Source organism: Ptychodera flava, chromosome 10 (assembly GCF_041260155.1).
Source record: "Ptychodera flava strain L36383 chromosome 10, AS_Pfla_20210202, whole genome shotgun sequence".
Lineage (NCBI taxonomy): Eukaryota > Metazoa > Hemichordata > Enteropneusta > Ptychoderidae > Ptychodera > Ptychodera flava.
The window spans coordinates 31,325,016-31,342,785 of NC_091937.1; positions in this window are offsets into that span (position 1 = coordinate 31,325,016).

Consider the following 17,770-nt stretch of genomic DNA (forward strand, 5'->3'; position numbering starts at 1 on the left):
TATCATGATCCCTTGAATACACATAATATTCACACCAACGCAGTATCCACTCCAAAAATTCAAAAAAGTCACCAGCATCAGCAAAATTCATTTGTGGTCATGGTCCAAATTATTTATGGCTGCTCTAGCCCAACACACAAAATATCGGAATACATAAGATAGACTATTTCTTAAAGCTGATTGTACAAAACCAGCCAATGTACATTAAAGACGCATCGGACTTTACCAACAAACTAAGCAAGATAACAATACAACATAATGCATTACTAGTCACTCTGGATGTAATCTCGATGTACACAAATACTCCACAAACTGAAGCAAGCTGTCACAAACGCACTTGATTTAGTTTCAACTATCAATTACAGCTGTAAAATATAAAGAAAAGATCGAAGTTTCCACTAAAGAATGACTAACAATATTTCTGCAACATAACACGGTTGAATTTAACAGAAACGTCTATCAACAGATTTGTGGCTGTAGCCTGGGTTCACCAGTTTCGCCGGAAATCGCTGATACAACATTCTACAACCTTGAAACTGAGGACATTAAACTACACAAAAGCAGACTTTCCTTTTGGAAACGATTCAGAGATGATGTTTTCATGATCTATACGGGAACAGAAACTGAGCTGAATGTGAATGTATGGCTAACATCAAGAAGTTACACTGAACTTTCAAATTTACAATAGAGTATTCTCCTCAAAGTGTCATTAATGATTTACAAAGTCAACGATACAATAAAGGGAGAATTCTCGACACAAAAACTCACACCAAAATAACTGACCATTTCAATATCTAGCCAGAAACTCGTGCGACCCAAAAAGGTATTTTTACTGGTTTAATTAAGGTAAATTGCTGAGATATGCCCGTGTAACAACATATAATAATAACCAAGACTTTGACAAGAAAGTTGAATTTTCAACAAAAAACAAAAACAAAACAAAAACAAGGTTATAAGACCACGTAAATCGCACAATCAGAAAAAGGAAGTTGGACACACAAAGTGCGAATCGTACCTCAAACTAGGGAAATCAATAATAACAAAACTAATATACATACGCAACCAAATACAGTCTACAAATTAGAACAATCGATATAATAGCACTAACGATGAAACGGAAAATAATTAAAAGCGATGAACGTCTTCAGCTTTTGTTCCATGAAAAAACAAATAATAGCATACAAGAGAAACAAAACTTAAAAGATGAATTACTTGTAGTAAGAGCCAAAATCAACGCAAAGGATCAACGAAAAGAGAGAAAAAAACCCCGAATGAACACATAAGTAAAGAAAAAGAGAGTTCAACAACATCCAAAGGAAAACGGCCATACACAGACAATACAATCTCACACTGGATGGGATTAAGATCCAAATATATCAGTAATAGTTTCGTTACTAAATGAACAAATGTAATTCTGGAGGTCATACACGAACAAAATAAGGATAACAATATTAAGAGACTGAAGAAGAACTCACATTTCAGAGTTTCGAAATGCACGTTAAAATGGATCACAAATGATTTTTGACACCACAGACCGAACGACGAATCGTCATAGTACATCAAAAAATAATTAACACCCCCCCCCCCAAATACACATATTAAGAGTAACATACGAAAAAATTGAACATCCTCAAATATAGTATGGTGTGTTGAGCCGCCTTCCCCTTTTTACCTTTAGAGAACCCGAGTAACTTTGGAAATATCTTCTATAAGTTATTGTACTCCAAACCCATAGTCTTTTTCTGATACACAAAGTGTGGCTAATCATGGATTCAATGTGATGTCAGCAGATTCCATGTCAACCTCGAAAGTAGTGTAAATCACAACGTTTTCTTCTTAAATGTACATCAAATGCATTGATAGTCGAGCTAGGAAAAAGTTCGCACCTTACTTAATCATTGTTTCGGTTAGAAAATCACAACTCAGATTGGTTTTAGCCAAGGCATAACGATCACTAACTTACTTAGAAACATAACAGAGTCTCTTGGGAGAGTGAAACACAATTACCAGAACACTGTCCGCATCAGTTTATATCTTTTTACCAGTAAACAGACAAGTACTCGACAATGGGCGAAGGCTAAACTAGTCGGTTGCTTATATGTCTGATTATCAACATAAAATTTGCAACAGAAAAAGAAGTTTATGTACGTGCAACTATTAAAACTGATGTAAAAGCTACTGTGTTAAAATAACTGCACAAAGTACAGTAAATGATAATAATGTAGAGTAAGGCTTAACAACGAATTGTTTACAGCTGGCCGCCATCTTGAAATTATGCAAATTAGCATGTCATTCAAATAATATATGCCAACATTTATGTTCCAGTTTGCCGTTAGCAACTGCTTGGTGATTAAACGAGAAAAACAAAGTTACAGTATGTATAAAGCAATTTGAGTCTTCTTTCTCATACAAAGTGCAATAAGCTGGCGGCCATTTTGATTATGCTAATTTTCTCAAATTGCTCAATGCTGACATAAGGCCAGTAGTTATTCTTCTTTTTTGTTGTGGTCTTGGCAAACGAAATCAACCAAGAAAAATCTTAAGACCACAAAGCAAGGTTTACCCCATGGCAGCTGGCTGCCGGACATATTTACAGCTAGCTGCCATCTTGATATTATGCAAATTAGCATGTCATTCAAATAATATATGCAAATATTTATGTTCCAGTTTTCCGTCAGCAACTGCTTGGTGATTAAACGAGAAAAACAAAGTTACAACATGTATAAAGCCATTTGAGTCTTCTTTCTCATACAAAGTGCAATAAGCTGGCGGCCATTTTGATTATGCTAATTTTCTCAAATTGCTCAATGCTGACAGAGGGCCAGTAATTAAATTCTTTTTGTTGGCGGTCTTGACAAACGAAATCCACCAAGAAAAAACTTAAGACCACAAAGCAAGGTTTACCCCACTGGCTGCCGGACTAGTGTTGTTTGTCGACGATTGCAACGTGAGGAATCGATCAGGGCTTCATTAGGAACGAGCACCGATGCTCCCAGAAACGCCTCCGCCCGGGAAAACACGTTCGTAGATCGCTCGCCTCCACTTTGTGATGGCAGATAGTCTCCCGTCTGTGAACGGCGAAGGTGATTTGCCATCGAGGAATGGGACAGGAGATTAACACTAATCACGATAAAATGCCTCTCCACGTAATCTACTAATGGGACATTTTAGCCTCGCCTCGCGTTTACCACGTCATCAAGGTGAAACCAAAACAATTCTAATTGTTAGATATGTTGACATGTTTTATGACTACAGACATATTATATATATATAATATATATATATATATATATATATATATATATATATATATATATATATATATATATATATATATATATATATCGCTGTCTACGGGCCCTTTTAACTGGGCCTGCCGCCCGAAAAAATTCCCCCGCTGCCCACTTAAAAGTTGGACCTCCCCTCTATATTTTTCTTTGCCACCCAATAATCTCTTCCGGTCTGCTCCCCGGTCTGCTCGGTTGACATTGCGCATTGCATGACGTCTTATCTCATCGCTGTAAGCTGGTAAGCGTGCTTCGACCCAATTTTCTTTTCTCAGGATTTCTCACGTATTCCCGATTCGACGTCTCCTTGGCGATCACTCCCAGCAAAACTGCGCCGAGCAAGGACTATTAATGATGACGAATTATCGTCGTTGGAATTGGAGAGATCGGATCCTGCTCCGATCACCGTTCATGACTTTCGAAGGCCAACAGCGAACAATCTGTCAGCGCCCCAAGGTTTATCTGCCGTTAATGCACAGTGTTTCTGACGCACATATAATCTGCCAACACGTTCCTTTCCCTCGAAGTACGACTTCTGGTACGGTGAAGTTGAACTCACAAATTGTACAGATAAAATTTGCTTCACATTACCGTCATAGCCTTACATGCATTACAAAAACTTACTTTGTTTCCATTCTCTTCATATGAGGCGAAAGGTAGTGAATTATATTGTCAATAAGATTTTAGAATACTTCATAATTCTCCTCAATATCCACATGTGTTTCTCAAAACTCAGGTAATCCGACCTACCCGAGAGAAACCCGCCGACTCTTGACATTATTTCGCATTTTCAAGACAATTGGAATAAATTCTAAATTTTACCGTACTTTATGGGTCTAGGTCTAAGCTAACAATAACATTTAAAAATCCTCCTCCCTACCTACCTACATTTACCCTAATTTTCAGTGGAATGTAACCGAAAATCTACATTTTTTTAATCTGGCCTGATTGACCGTGGATTCTGAATCGCAATCTGGTGAGATTTCCTTCATGGTTATTGCAAGAATATAAATCCGAAAATTTTGACGAGATTTCGAATAATATTATATAGGGCTCAGCCCTTGGTGTCGCGCCAGGGGTTATTAAAGATTGGCAATGTTATTTGTATTGATTCATGATAAACTGTAATTGTTACTTCATAAACGTTTATATGACAACTACCGGTATGCCCAGTTTCCCTCTGATGAAAGCAGTTCACGTACGTACACGACGTCAAACCCTGCAGCAGGGCAGGTATAGATTTTCTGTAGCGTGTAAAAATTTTGGACAAAAATTGGCAATTTTTACAATGATAACAGCCTATTGCGATAAACAAGGGACGTATTATGCAATCATTATCATTGCAATGGTAACCGCACTGCCCACCTTCCACTTGCAAGCTGAAAACTATAGCGTTCCGTCTAAAAACTGGCAATTTTTGAATCTAATTATTGACACAGGGGGCGCTCTTCTATAATTCAATCCCAGCATTCTTTGCATATGCCCCCGTTCATATGCACGACAGTTTTCTCCCTTTATCTATATTAACGATATTTTGTATCAGCGACAAGGTGCATAATAACATTTACTGGCTAATAAAAGAGGTATATTTTATAAAAGGCATGTTATATAATAGTAATTTGTTTCGTTTTTGTTTATTTACGAGTACTCAAAAAAACATGGCGGCGCCCATGAAAGAAGGGTACACTTCCGGTTACTCGCATAGTATATTATGAATAAGCGCATGCGTAGTCAGTAAGCCGCTGGCGCGACTATTACCCTTACAACAACTATAATGACACCAACGATGTTCTGATTGAACCTATAAAAATAACATGTCCAAGGTTACGACAACTACTGCAGTGATAACGAGATTTTAGTTGTCGGCAGCAGGAAATAACGCGCGCGCGGGTTGCTATATTTACTTGAGACACACCCACAATCATAATCAGCGTGCATTCTTCGTGTGTGAGTATATATAGTTCGTCTGTACTATGCTGTAGGAAGTGGGTCTAAACTATGATTGAACCGCTTATTCTATCTTTGAACTCTCTGGAAACTGTGTCACTTCGTGGAAGATGCTAGTGTTACTTCAAGATAAACCGTGCTGAGTATATCGCCAAATACTGGCCACACTCAACATTATTCACGGAAGCGTCGTTTGTTCCGGTAACACTGCACAAAGGAGCACAGTCCCAGCTGAGAAATGCCATAATTTGGCTAGCTTGAGGTTTAATGCTTAAAACACATTCAATAAAGTGTGTCTTTTAGTTGACCAGTTTCATTCTTTTATGTGTTTGGCTCGCAGCAGCAACGTACACTGTGCGCGTCAGTGCTTGATTTCCAAACGATACCCATGCTACTTTTGGCGGTAAACCCGTAGGAAATGATGACGCAATCGCTCTGTTGAGAGTGACATGCGCTGTCGTAGCGAACCCGAGACGTATTGACGATAAGTTGACTTTTAAGGCATAAGCCATATGAAGACATGAAATGATAATAACTCATAATCGTAAATCTACACACGAAATGAAAGCACTAGTTTGCCTATCTTCCCTTCGCTAAAAAACATGCAAAGTTTATTTATTTTTATTATGAATCTAAATTTCCCAAAATACGATCGATTTTAGGTAATTTTATCACCTTACAATGTAATATCATTACGTCACTCTTTGAGGAAAGCTCGGAGTTTTGTGTTGTTTTGTCAAACCAAGCAGAGCGTCGATCAAGTATTGAACGCGAACCGCGAGCAAGGATGTTGCTACTCGGAATGGCGTGAGCGCACGCGCCGTGTTAAGCATTCCACAAGCGAGTCTTTTTTTCGTGCCAATTTGCCCTTAATCACAGCGATATTGTCTTTTGTAAGCAGTCACTCGAATGACCTCCTTCAAAGGAAAAAATAAATAAGAAAAAGATTTGAAAAGCCTGGATCAAAATTACCTCAAAATGAGTAAACTATCAAAGCAACAAATTTACACAATCTAATCAAAGCGTCTAATGTGATAGTAATAGAACGCGCGCATACAAATTTGATTTTTTTGCCCAATGTGCAACGATCTTTCTACACCGGCAGTTGCAGATTCATATGTATTAAAATGAGGTTTACCATCCACTTCCATACAGACGAGAAAAAAAGCATTATTGGAGTGGCAGTGCTGTGGACGCCGGGGACCAGACCTTAGGTCACGTCATCTCTGAAAATACTATTTGGAAAATTTTGTTTTAATTCAATTTCTATTCGCCCCGATCTTCAGCCATGACGGAACGATTGACATTGTTGACTCGAAGACTGGTTTTCTTCCTCGAGGGAATATAAGCAACGTATTCTGCAGATATGCCAGCAAAAATGTTATTCTCCAGCTAACGGAATTATATACCCTGCCAATCAAATATTTTTATATCAATATTTTTTCTACTGGTAATTATAGTCATAAGTTGTGGATAATTGCTCATGTGTTCTAATGTGATTAATTTTGCTGGTATTTCTCGGGGACTGATGTCGTTTTTTGATAAAATATTAATATTTATGCCATGTAAATCTGACGTTACTAGTCGGTTTTGATATAAATAGCTGAGATTGTGCCTTGGAGACGTACCGTACTGTTTATTTGTGTAGCCAGGTACTTCAAAACTGAAATTAACAGGACAACCGACCGGAAAATCTATCTGATAATAGATAGATAGATAGATAGATAGATAGATAGATAGATAGATAGATAGATAGATAGATAGAAAGATAGATAGATAGATAGATAGATAGATAGATAGATAGATAGAAAGATAGATAGATAGATAGATAGATAGATAGATAGATAGAAGATAGATAGATAGATAGATAGATAGATAGACATACAGACAATCAGTCAGCCAATCAGACAAGCAGTCAGACAAGCAGTCAGATAGACGGAGATACATACATACATACATACATACATACATACATACATACATACATACATACATACATACATACATACATACATACATACATACATACATACATACATACGGACAGGCAGACAGGCAGACAGACAGGCAGATAGACAGGCAGGCACAGACAGACAAACCCAGGCAGACAAGGTAGATAGCGAGCTCGATCAATTGATAGATAGATAGATAGATAGATAGATAGATAGATAGATAGATAGATAGATAGATAGACATGGCCACACACAATTGATCAATCGTAGTTGTGTTGAAAATTGGTCAGTTCAAATTCCTATGCCCATTTCAATAGTTCATCCAATACAAATCCCCCTCCCTCCCCCATGTACTTGTCTCGACATCTCCCTGAGGACTGGGACCTCTCCTGTTTACAGAAGCACACAGGGAAAGCATGCATATTACTGCATACGCAATAAGATTCGTACGTTTTGGCTGAGCTCATTGTCGATAGAAGCTGTATTTGATGAAACTCTCCGAGTTTCCAAAATCACTCACGTACAAAAGAAGACACGTTTTGTAAATGCAACATCTATTAGTCTGTTAGGGAATGAACTCGTCGTGTACATTGGCGATATTTTTCATTCATCGCATCACTTCCAAATATTTGCAGATCTCTCCTCCGGGGGCAGTGAGCCGGTAATTGATGTCTCTCGATCTGCTGTGCCATCGATTTGACCACCTGACCAGTGAATTAATGCACGCCATCTTTGTTACATATTTTAAATTTCCCACCAAGCAACCGATTCATCAACAATACCCAACAATTCCTTCGACAGGAAACTCCTAGGAAATCACACCACTTTCCGTTTCCGTCCACAGTTTCTTCTTCCAGATACTCCGGCGATTTTTAATTCAAGTACACGTTTTCTGACCGCAACGTCCGTCACCAAATACCAAAAGCATCCACAATGCCACTTTATATATACATGTACAGCTAACCAAGTTTTACCATAACAATAAATTAACCCTTTCCAACTTCTCTTTCTCTCCTTCCCCCAACGGTCCATCTATCGTACAACCATCCACAAACGTACCATTAAAACATTATCGATCCATTCACTTGCCCACGTGATCCATCCATCAATCCATTCGTTCTGACGTTCATAGATACTCCCTCCTCTCCCCCTCGGACTCTCTCTCCCCGCTTCCTTCCATCCATCTGTAAATAAACGCATACGGAAACTATTCTAGGAAATCCCAAAGGACTGGCAAGCTGGATAGTTATGCGCTGTGGGATTTTGTGATCCAATCTGATTTCGCCACGAGTAGTGCCAAAGCGTCTCTCTTCACTCATTCCGAAGATCATAAGATAACTCAGTATGGTTTAAAACATTAGGAAAAAGTGCATTTTGTCATAGACTGTAGATTGTGTGTATGATAAAGATATGTATGGATGACATTGGCAGGTGACGAAAATCTAGGATTACTACAATTGATCACTTGTACAAACCTGACGTAAGCAACATAGGCATAAATGTTATCAAATCCGTCCTATTGATCATTTTGACGACATTGATGCAGTCATTTAGATGAGATCGTACGAGCTGCCGAAGGTCACGTGATCAAATGACGACAATCTGCGCTCAACACCACACCGTTCCAAGGGTAATGTTCTCTTAATGCTACATTGCATTTCAAGAGGGCAATTTTCATATTGGTCCTCGGATAAAAAGACATGTTGATACGATCTGAGTGAGGCGCGAGTGACCTAGTTTGTCACGTAACACCAGGCAGTCTGTTCGCTGCAATTTTTTTTATAGTTTTAAGGAAATATCTTTTTACGATTCCAGGGATGAGCAATGGCAGGGACGGTGAGGGTTTATACTCGAGGTTTTTCCTACTTGTTCGAGGTACAGCAAGAGTGAAGGTTAGACGACACAACGCCGTAAGGAAGTGCGCGCAAAGCAATTGAAAGACTAAAATTTTTTCTCAAACTTTCAGTACAGAAGATTTATACCATTCCCTTCCGAAATCAACAGTAAAAAGGTTATTGTGCAAAATTTTTGTACTACAAATATAAAAAAAAAGAATAATTTTAAGCGGCATTTGATATTCAGAATGGCGTCTATCCCTATGTTAACGCTACCGGAAAAATAAATTTTCGATTTTCACAAAATATATATGCTGATGACAACTTCCTTTAATCCACAAACTTCAAAATGCAACCTTCCAAGTGTTAGACCCCAAAAAATAAAATTTAGAGTCGCTAGACCGAATATCTGTCTTCTAGGTGCACTCCAACTTAAGATAGTATGTGCCTCGAAAATGAAACACTTGAACTTTTGCTCAAACTTTTCTCAAGGAATCTTTAAATCATTCTCTTTCAAATCAAGAATAACAATCGCGCGTAAACGTGCAAATTTTTGTACTGGAGAAACAAAATACCCAATATTTACCGACAATAGAAATTCAAAATGGCCGCCATCGCTGTGTTAACTCTATGTGGGAAAATATAATTTTCGATTTCTGAAAAACTAAGACGGTGAAAGGTTTTCATACACCAAGGGCTTTATCCCAACAAGTAGTAGACCTACAAGGTGCTACAAGGTATATATAAACGGGGACAGCACGGAGAAGGTTTACATCGGACTTACTGATAACACCTTCAAGACGCACTTCACTAACCACATGCAATCGTTCTGTAACAAGAAATATCGTAACTTTACAGAGCTGTCAAAGTTTGTTTGATCTTTAAAAGACAAGAACCAGGTCTTTGACGTCTCGTGTGTGTAAATAAGTATATATATATAACATGCATGCTCGTGTGTAGTGGGGGAGAGAGAGAGAGAGAGAGAGAGAGAGAGAGAGAGAGAGAGAGAGAGATGCATTTGCATGCTTACTTGTCAGCCATACTGTAAATGCATAATTTGCTATGGTCACCTTGCAGTCTACTTTCACTAACGATTATCATACAAGCTATCAGTGAAGAACTCATTAACATGGTCAACGGTAATTGTCAATGTGCTATTTTTGGATCTGGCAAAATAATTACAGCCTTAGGGACTGGACATAAATTACAGGGGGGGGTGGGCCGGTGTTTTTCGAAAAAACCGCTGCGTAAAAAATAGTGACCCTTCAAAAGTTCATGCACAAAAATTAGTGACCCTCCCCCTTATCCGTGCATGAAAATAAGTGACCCTCCCCTGTTACTCAATACCCCCCAAAAAACCCGCAATGTGTTAAAGACCCCCTTCTGACTTGTTATACTTTTAAGTCACCCTCCCGAAAGGAAGGCAAAATGTGGCCGATATAACGCGTTGTCCAAAAAATATCAAATCATATGTGTGTGATAATTCATGTAAATGTACTTTGCTTGAAGTGGCAGGTAAAAAGTGCATGCCTGTACAAAAAATGTAATTTTTAGATTTTATCGATAATGTTGATTCACTATACATGTAGTCGACTATAAGAAAACTACGAACGTGTATTTTTCAGTATAAAACTAGCTATATCTGTTCATATACAGATGTTTAATAACTGATATAGATATACTTGATTAGCATGGGTTGTTTACAAGTGCACATGTGAACAAGATATTTGATTTTGGAATTTCTCTTAAAATGTTGATCCACTATACATGGGAGTCTATGACAAAACTATACATGGGAGTCTATGACAAAACTGTCAAAAAATTTTCAGAATTAAAAATTTGCACTATTTGTGCATATATGGACCCAGTTTATTGACATAATTGTGCTTGATTAGAAGAGGGTGGTAAAATGTGCATCTGTGTACAATAACTTTGTTTTTGGAATTTCGCATAAAATGTTGATCCACTATACATGGGAGTCTATGACAAAACTGTAAAAAAAAAAATTTCAGAATTAAAAATATGCACTATTTGTGTATATATGACCCTGAATAATTGACATAATTGTGCTTGATTAGAAGAGGGTGGTAACACGTGCATCTGTGTACAATAACTTTGTTTTTGGAATTTCGCATGAAATGTGGATCCATTATACATTGTAGTCTATGAAGAAACTATGAATAATTTTTTTTAAATACAAAACTTGGCAAATCTGTGTATTTATGTATGCTTGATTATTGATATTTATGTTCTTGATTAGACTAGAGTGGTTACAAGTCCATGTGTGTGCAAGAAATTTGATTTTGGAATTTCACCGAAATGTTGATTCACTATACATGGCAGACTATGGTGAAACCCTATGAATAATTTTTTTCCAATACAAAAATAGGTAAATCTGTGCATTTATGTACACTCAATTATTGGTACTAATGTTCATGATTAGACTAGAGTGGTTTCAAGTCAACGGTTGTGCAAGAAATTTGATTTTGGCATATCACTTAAATGTCGATTCACTATACATGGCAGTCTATGATGAAACTATGAATAATTTTTTTCCAATACAAAAATAGGTAAATCTGTGCATTTATGTACACTTGATTATGGTATTAATGTTCATGATTAGACTAGAGTAGTTTCAAGTCAATGGGTGTGCAAGAAATTTGATCTTGGAATTTCACTGAAATGTCCATTCACTATACATGGCAGTCTATGATGAAACTATGAATAATTTTTTTTCCAATACAAAACTTGGTAAACCTGTGCATTTATGTACACCTAATCATTAGTATTAATATTCATGATTAGACTAGAGTGGTTTCAAGTCAATGGTTGTGCAAGAAATTTGATTTTGGAATTTCACCAAAATGTTGATTCACTATACATTGTAGGCTATGAGGAAACTACAAATAACTCATAGGTTATCTGATCCTAAATTGTTATTCAAAAGTTGTTCGACCTGAAGCTTCCAGTTGTTATTGATGACACTATGCACTATTCTGAACAGTTTGTATTCTGTCAATGTCCTCAAAAATTAAAAAATGTACATACAGCGACATGAATGTTTGACACCGACCTATACCCAATGTATTGTCAATGGGAGAATGATGTCAAATAAGTAATCTCCCAAATTGTTATTGAAAGAGTCATTATAGGGGACAGTTATGCACAATAGTGTTGAATAAGTAGAAATCATGACAACTTAAATCAATGTGGCTGCTTGGATCATCAACACATTGTTTATTATACCTGAAATTTGCGCCCGAAGGGCGCGCCGAAAATGGTAATGGCAGAAAATGAAGTGCCAGGAGGTATTTTTTCTTTTTTCAGTATTCCATAACGTGCACATGCAATTTCAGCTTTGATGCATGAAAAAGGTGACCCTCCCCCATAGGCTTGCACAAAATTTTATGACCCTTCAAAAATGCTTGCACGAAAAATGGCGACCCACCCCCAAAAAACACCGGCCCACCCCCCCTGTAATTTGTGTACAGCCTTAGCATTCATGGGATTCACCCTCACTTCAGAATTCATGTGTCAATGCCAACTGCCTCACTCTGACCTCGCTTTTTGGTCAACTAATTTTCAAAATAACAGTGGCTAAATAAGACGTGAGATTGACGTAACCCGAGATAGATTCCGAGATTGTACAGCAAATAGCAGTAACATGCATGCAACATCGTATGACATGTTCCAGCTTAACCCTTTGAGTGCTGTAATTTTTTTCACCAAAACGTTAGTCCAACATTTTAACAATTTTTATGTATTTTTCTGTAATATTTTTATTATTTTGGATCAAACGGATATCACATTTCATTGGCTACAGGTTTTCATCAAAACTTTGACAAACAAATTTTGAGTGGGGTACATTTTATAAAGGCGCTCAAAGGGTTAACATGACGAATTTTCATTCTCCCGCCGTCCGCTAAACGGCGATATAGTTGACGACTAACAGACACACTGGGCATTTCAAACAATGGGGGGAAAAGACTTGATCGTTGGAAAACACATTAATAATTGATTTTCTTTTAGCTCAATTGGCCGTAGTGTTCCCTGGACGATCGTTTGCGTGATTAGGTCGTACATCATCGCAATCTAAACATCGATAGAGGTTGGTAAAGAGGGAAATCGTGTTTTGCATCTCAGGAGCAGTCCAAGTACCGTTTGCAATAATTCACGACGAGCAAAAAGACCTGTGAAGTTCAGTTTTTTTGAAATTTGTTAACATTTGCATATCTTGCAATATTCTTAAATATTCTTTGAATTCTACCTATTACAGAAATAGAATTTTACAAAATTAGAGCCACACTCAATTGTGACAGGCAAGTGAATTAACAGTTTTCCCTTCATTTTAATTTTCCCGCCATTTTAAGATTTTGCCATTTTCACTGCGAAAATCTCAGACACCAAAAGTTTGTGTGGATCTGAACGAAAACACGGAATAAAACATCAAAGTTGCAGAATATTGATTACAGTGTGTAGAAATTGATGAATACACGTGATAGCTCTGATGATTCGGATCCGAATATGCATCATAATACAGTTTTAGCATAATCAAGGCTGAGACGGCCATATTTTAGTGGAGTGCGCACCCGTTTATTATATATTTAGTTCAAAACTTCAACAAGCAGTTCCGTTTCATGGCCAATAGTTTTGAACACGCTCTTCAGTCAACATATATATAAACTAATTCAAACGAAAGGAGTGGTAATGTTTACCTGTTTAGGTAGAATGCCATTCGGGCTACCACATGTTGGGACTAATTTTGAAGCTTATAGAGTAAATACAGTTTTAGCAGGCTTGTTTTGTGAAAATCGGAAACTTAATTTTCCTCCGTAGAGATAACACAGGGATGGTGGCCATTTTGAATTTCAAACATAGGTAAATAATGGATAATTTATTTCTCCAGCACCAAAATTTTTCAAGGTTGCCCTTGATTTTTATTCTTGATTTTAAAAGAGAATGGTTGCCAGGTTGAAAGTTTGCTTGAGGAAAGTTTGAGCAAAAGTTTGAGTCACTCAATCGTAAGACTTAACTTACTGTATCATTAAAACCCCTGCGGACATAAGCATAAAGATTAAAGGTTTATGTGGTAATTTTAGTAGCACGGGTAATTAGGACAGGAAGATTTAGCATTTTAAAAGACTTTTATTGTCTCTCTGAAAGTAGAAATTCGTAAGTTATGAATGGACTGTGAAACACAGAGACACAGAAAGCGATAACGTAATTTGATTTCAGATACATTGGAAACGTATTACGCTCATGACCTTAAATTCCACCAGGGTGCAAATTTCAAATCTTTACGCACAGTGTAACAATTTCACTTTCCGACGCTTGAGGGAGCTCGTCGGGGAAGGGACGCCTTCGAGGGTCTGGTCAAAGAGTAGGATCTTAATAAAGTTTAAAGTTATTTGGGATGGTAACAGAAATGATCGGCTTGAAACATGAAAAATAATCGTGAAAATTAGAGAATGTACAAATATACATATGCAAAGGGAACTTAAGACAGGGGCATGAAACACTCCTAAATTCAATGCCAGATTCCTGGAAACAAATAACCAATTCAAACACCGGAATGAAGAAAGCCATGATATTCTAGACTTAGAGAACGATGGTCTGAGAAAAGAGTGATTGATGTCATTGAAAATTAGTAGAAATGGCATGAAGTGAAGGGTCAAACTTTGGCCATAAATGTACTGAGAATCTTACTCTCGCCAACAATTAATTACACATTGTCTTTTATTTGATCGTCTTAATTCAAAGGAATTGCTGACAATTCAGTGAATGATTTAAATTGGAAGATATTTCACAGAGTCCTAAGCACGGCTAAACTTGTAATTTAAAGGATGGGGAATGCCAAATCTGTGGCAAGAAGAAACACTGAAACACATTTCATTTGAGTGCAAATAAGTAAGCAAAATCCTGTAGAAATGTATTTCTTTGCCAGACAACACAATTTTGATAACAATACCGATATCACTGAAAATATTAGCGGGGGGGGGGGGCGCTACAGGAATTGAAAATGATAATAATTCAACATCAGACATTATATACTTTATCACTTTCTTTGTAGACTACACAGTTTGGAATATTAAAAATTCTGCCACCCTTGATGGGATTCAAGTTACTCTCCTCCTATGTTATGCAATTAAAATGCAGTCTTTCTTCATGTATGAATACATAGTATTTCACTTATAAGAATATGAAAAAAAAACTGAGGTATTTATCGCAAGTAAGTTTTCAAGCCTTGTGAGACTTGAAAAACATGCGTCCTGAACGTATTCATATGTTGATATGATTTTTTGTATATTTGTCTTTCTTTTATCTTTAGTTCAATGACTATAATTAGACATGTTTGTTCGCTTAAAACATTCAGTTATGTAGATTTGCTCTTTCTGTCACTTTTGTTGGAATAAATTTGTCTTTTTCCTCGTGATTTTAAAAACAATCCCAAACTAATTCGCCTCTTTGAAGTCAGTCCTTTAGCCTGTATTTACTTCATATGCATAAATGTACAATTAATATTTGAAGAATATTGTTTTGGTTTCGTATTGATATAATATTATTCGTTTGCAATATTGCAAGGTGATGCCAATCAATACTATCTTCTTCAACACGACAAACATATGAAGGCTTCAACTTTCGTATTCGATATGGTAATGTTGCGCTCGTAGTTAGGGGAATTACGAGTTGAGAGGTACCAGCCTGGATCGTAATGCTTTCAGTAACTGAAGCCGACACACCAAGATGTAGATTTAACACAACCTTGTACTTTATTGCAAGATGGCGACCGTGTCGTTCACTGTCAACGGTCTGATCTCAAGTCTCTCGTCTAAGCTCTCTACAAAGTTAATAAATCTTCAAACTTACATAATTACAAAAGTTATCACGTGGTAATTTTCCCGCCAGTCTTTGATTGTTTCTTAAGATTAAATAAGATCACACCATGGAATATCCCATTCTCGATTGTTCTCAATGAAATCTTAACCAATAATTAATTAAACTATCACACTATCTCTTATCTGCTTCTCGTACGATCTGAGTCAATGACCTTCACACGTCTTGGCCACGTGAGGGACGCTTCGAGATAAAATCTCTACAGGGAGGGGCGTTACACTCTCCCACCTTTTTTATAACCAGCGTCCTCGCTGGTCAAAACGAGTGACGAAGCATGGCGATAGCGGACAGTTGCAATCTACTTAAAATAAAAAAAATACATTAATCGTAAGGCAGTGTGGTTAAAATACGCATAAATCACATATTTTACAAGTTAGCATAAACTCATTATTCGTGCACCTACAAAATTACAGACTAACATTAACGCATCTAAAATACATAAATACTAATAAAATCACTAAAATACATCAAACTACAAACTCAAAGTTCAACTATTCTACATAAAATACAATCGACGAAAATCATTTGAAAATCGTGTCAAATATCAATGAAAATTTTCTTTAATTTGTGTGAAAGGGTGGGTTAACTGGAAGGGGGTGGACATTGAGAAGGATGACGTAATTTTGCTTGGTGTATTCTGATATCACGGTCAAAGGTTCAGGGTAACCATAGTAACGACCGTTAGGCATCACTAGACTGTAGCAAATAGCAACTTCCGTGCCAACATTCGGGGCTCTTTCTATCTCCAAAATCTTCATAAAACATAAAACAACAAAAACATCAACACAAAACCTCCTCAACAACTTCAAAAACACCAAAAAACGCGATAAACCTCAATATCGCTTCATCTCCAAAACTCAATTCCTCAGGCCATCGGTCAAAACTAAGGACCATTGTATCACTTACGGATCACTAGCACTGGCATTCCTAGCCAACTGAGGGGAGATACACAACAAAATATCCAAACTCCTTACACTTACTTCTTCAACAACAACATAACTTCAACTTCATCAAAAAAACAAAACAAAACAACACTTCAAAAAAGAAAGACGCCTCGTTTGCATACAAGTCCAGAGTATTATCCTAATAAAAGAGTGGTTTCCAAAATACCAGAAAATACAGTCAACAAAACTGAAAAGTCATGCATCTTGTACGTTGTCGTCGCATTTTATGGGTGGGTGTATTCCGAAATTCTGCTTCTTATGATTGTCAGTTCATTCGTCACATAAGGGGAGAACCATTTGATTTCTGGAGGGGGGGGTATGGAGGATTTTGAGAAAAAAAAAAATTGTCACCAGGGAAGACAGAAGAAAAAAAAAATTGTTCCTGTAATAGCTTGAGAAAAAAAAAATTGTCATTACAGACAGAAGTGAAAAAAAAATTTGTCACAATGCACCAGAAATGAGCAAAATTTGGAAACCTTATTCACACATATTCTTTGTCGGCGCGCCGCCATAGGCGGCGCAAATGTTTTTACCACAAGCAATTCTTATGTTTTTTTCCAAGCACTTTAGCATGCACTACATACGTCTACTATGTTTCCTTCCCTTTTCTGACCCAAGAAATCATTTTTCAGGGTTTCTGTTGCAATATGTCAATGGCAAAGGGAACTATTTAACTTCTGTAAATTGTGAAAATTTAAAACACATGACAGGAGTCAGTAAATTAGTGTTAAAACCAATATATTATTCTCTCAATATAAATGTTACAAAGATAAACAACAAATATAATGAAATACAATGTGTGAGCCTTGTTTCTCAGACCACAAAAGATAACATCTTCCCTGAGAAAGAACTTAAAGAAAAGGAGGTATAGTACTGATCAGAGTTGATTTTGCTAGAAAGGTGTTCTATAA